Here is a 3,967-nt window from a genome sequence, read left to right as displayed (position 1 = left end):
CTGTTTCACCCTTCCTCCCTCATCTTGACTTAGCATCTTCAACAGGGATGCAATAAAAAGGTCCAGGGAGGGAAAGGGGGGAGGAGGAGGGGAAGAAGAGATTGGATTTATACTCTGCCCTTCACTACCTGAAGAAGTCAGAGCACCTTACAATCTCCTTTCCCTTCCCCCCACGCCCTACGACAGGCACCCTGTGAAATGGGTGGCGCTGAGAGAGCTCTAACATAAATTACTCTCAAAAGAACAGCTCTGACAAGAGTTATGACTGACCCAGGGTCACTCCAGCAGGTGCATGTAGTGGAGTGGGGAATCAAAACTTGGTTCTCCCAGATAAGAGTCTGCGCACTTAACCGCTACACCGTACCAGGAGAGAGCAGAGTGGTTGCCCAGCATCTGCACAGTTGCCCAGGTGACGACATTGACTACCAAAGAGAACCTGAGATCTGAAGCCATTTGATTGGGATAAATGATGGAATCCAAGCAACTCAGTAATACCCCTCTGGCCCACTTCCATTCCATTGCGCTCGGCCCCTGTGGCTGCAGGAAATGGAAACTATGCAGCTGCCTTATTCAGAGATAGGCTGTTTGTTCTTCTAGCCCTGCCCATAATCTGACTGAGCGTTCGAGCATCTTAGAATCAGGTGAAGCAGGCTGCGATCCCCTTGGAACTCACTGCCACAAGATGCAACTCACACTGGCTTCAGTGTCTTTAAAGGGGGACTGGTCCAGTCCTGGAAGAAAACAAGTCCAGTGGTAGATTTTACCCTAATAGTCAAATAGGTCCCTTTAGAGTCTAGAATCTGAGTTACTGGAGACCACAGAAATGCCCAGACGGCTAGAGAAGGCAGAAGACGGCTGCCGAAACAGGACCTTTTGTGTTGTAGAAAAAGGGCTTATTGTTAAACCAATGGTTCCTCTGAATCGCTTCTCAGGAGCATAAAGGAGGTCTCAATGTGCGTTCTGAAGGCCTGAGCAAATCAGATCGCCTTATCACAGATACAGCCAGGAACAGAGGGGAACAGTTGCTAGGTTTTGACCAAAAGGACCACAAAGGATGTTTCTGATTACTGGACACAGAGCTGGTATAGATTCTTTCCCTAACAGGTCAAAAGAGATTTTAGAAATTCAGAACAGAATAGCCTTGGAGTGGGGCAAGAAATAAAAGGAGCAACACGGGGACAGTTGTAGATTAGAAGCGAACACGTATCAATGGACTGGGTTGAGGCCCAGTTACAGAAGCATTTGAGATCAGCAAGAATGTCCAACTACAAAAACTGACAGATCCAAGTAGTCAGCCGTGTTGGTCTGAAGTAGTAGAACGAAATAGGAGTCGAGTTGCACCTTTAAGACCAACTCGGTTTTATTCAGAACGCAAGCTTTTGTGTGCTCTCTAAGCACACTTCATCAGACGAGGATTTCTGGAGATTTGGGGGTGGAGCCTAGGGAGGATAGGGACCTCAGTGGGGTGCCATGTCGTAGAGTCCACCCTCCAAAGCCCCCATTTTCTCCAAGGGAACTGATCTCTGTCGTTGGGAGCTGAGCTGTAATTCCAGGGGCTTCCCATTTCCCACCTGGAGGCTGGCATCCCCAGAAGAAGAAGAAGAAGAAATTGGACTTATATCCCACCCTCCACTCTGAAGAGTCTCAGAGCGGCTCACAATCTCCTTTCCCTTCCTCCCCCACAACAGACACCCTGTGAGGTGGGTGGGGCTGGAGGGGGCTCTCACAGCAGCTGCCCTTTCAAGGACAACCTCTGCCAGAGCTATGGCTGACCCAAGGCCATTCCAGCAGGTGCAAGTGGAGGAGTGGGGAATCAAACCCGGTTCTCCCAGATAAGAGTCTGCACACTTAACCACTACACCAAACTGGCTCTCTCAGAAGCGGAATCGATTGGGACCTGCTATTCTTTAAGTATGCTATCTACACAGCAACTAACGGACTGTATCATTTTCTGTTATGTCAAGGTTAAGAATGCAAAATAGTTGAGCGTTAATAAAACATCATGGAAGCGGAGATTCTCTGATGGTATCACCCGTGTACTGTTCCCGTAACAAAGCCAAGACGTTTCAGAGGCGTGCCTCTTGCAAGTAATTAAAACGATCTGATATGGGAAAGACACCGAGGGCTTCTGAAGGGCACGCTTGTATCTGAATCAGGTCTGAAGTCAGTTTCTCACCACCAGCAGAGAAAATGCGGATCAGTCAGCCTTACCTAGAGAGATCTGTGCTTTGGAAAGAAATCTATCTCACAGAGCACACTCTTTCCACAACCCACGCAACACAAAAGACCTCAGGGCAGCTCCGAAATCCGACCCTGACGCACGGTAATTCAAGAGAGGTGCCCTAGCAGCCGGGAGGTCAGATTCCAAGATGAGGAAGCTCGGTTTACTGTAACCCGGAGTCCGAAAGGGCAGAAAACGGAGCTGGACTTAACACTTAACCTGGGACTGATAACACTCAGCCGTGGCAGCGCCCAGCCACCTCTGGCTTCATCTCCTGAAATGCCCATTTATAGCAGAGCAAATTTTAGGCAGGTAGCAGTTGCCACCTGGCAGGCACCCAGAGACTTGGTCTCCGCGATGCCAGCCCCCTCCCCCAACAGGGCGTGAAGATAAGAGGGCAAAAACACATTCCAGCTGCAACCCCGTCACCTTCCGACTTTGCTGCACGCCTGCTCTTCTCTAACACTCCACTGCAATCCGTTCCTCTTGTACCCTTAGGAGCCCCCCACCGATTCAAAAATCTTGAGCAGCCGAAGGTATTTCTTTCTTTCTTTTCTTGATGATGCAAGGGCTAAAGGACTGAGACAAATTCTGTGACTGCTAGAGTGTTCGTAGGATCCTTATCACTGAGCAAACGAGCCAGGGTTTCCCGAGTATGGAGAGACGACTGGTTGAATAAAGGCTTACTATAGTAATCCCTCGTAAATCTAAAAAAAAAAAAAATCTGCATTCCAGCAGAGCACGAGAGGATCGATCCTGTTAAAGCCACAAGGGCAGATTCTATCAGGAGTAGGGCCTGTTCAAAAATCTCCCTTGCAAAAAACATTGTCGGTCTAATTTTCAGTTTTGCAAGCAAAAAAGCGCTGCGATAGCGTGGGATGGTAAAATAGTGCATGGGGGGGGGGGGCTTAAAGATTTTGGGTAAGAAAGACCAAAAATAGAGGTCAGCATAACTCTTGCGGCCTTCTCAAGTTCCAGCTGCCATGGTCAATTTCAAGGACTTACTTTTTGAGCAGAGGAGCTGCTTTGGTTTTGCCCATCTCAAAAATATCAATCAGTTTCTCGTCCAGGGCTTTCCTCCGAGTTGATCTGTGGGTAACCCGATTTAAAGCCGCTAACAAACAGTCTTCAGCAAAGAGCTGTTTCTAATCTCAGTTTAAAGGCAAATATCCAAGGATATCTGCCCCAATTCTGCTTGCAGGAGGATGTTGGACACAGCATGGAACCATTCAACATTTCTGCCGCAGTGCTAACACAGTCTGGCTTCCCTCCATCCTGGAACAACGCCCTTGGGCTTCCCCTGGCCACTCACAGGCCGCGCTCCAGTAGGAAGAATGCACTAAAGGTGGCTTACAAGGCAGAGACATCCCCATGCCCACCACCTCCTGCGGCAGTGAATTCCACGTGTTAATCACCCTTTGGGTGAAGAAGTGCTTCCTTTTATCCGTTCTAACCCGACTGCTCAGCAGTTTCATTGAATGCCCACGAGTTCTTGTATTGTGAGGAAGGGAGAAAAGGACTTCTTTCTCTACTTTCTCCATCCCATGCAGAATCTTGTAATTCCTGGGGCGGAATCCCCTAGCTAAGGCTAAGATGGGCAGCCGTTTATCCCCGCAAAGTCCTGAGGAGAGGGATACACTAAATTCCCACGGGAAGAAAAGCAGCACGGGGTTGATGAGGCTGCCCCACCTCCCCAGCTGCTGGGATAAGATCAGCCAGCAAAGACACGAGCAGAGACACAAAACA

Source organism: Heteronotia binoei, chromosome 4 (genome assembly GCF_032191835.1).
Source record: "Heteronotia binoei isolate CCM8104 ecotype False Entrance Well chromosome 4, APGP_CSIRO_Hbin_v1, whole genome shotgun sequence".
NCBI lineage: Eukaryota > Metazoa > Chordata > Lepidosauria > Squamata > Gekkonidae > Heteronotia > Heteronotia binoei.
Note: the sequence above shows the minus strand (reverse complement) of the source record.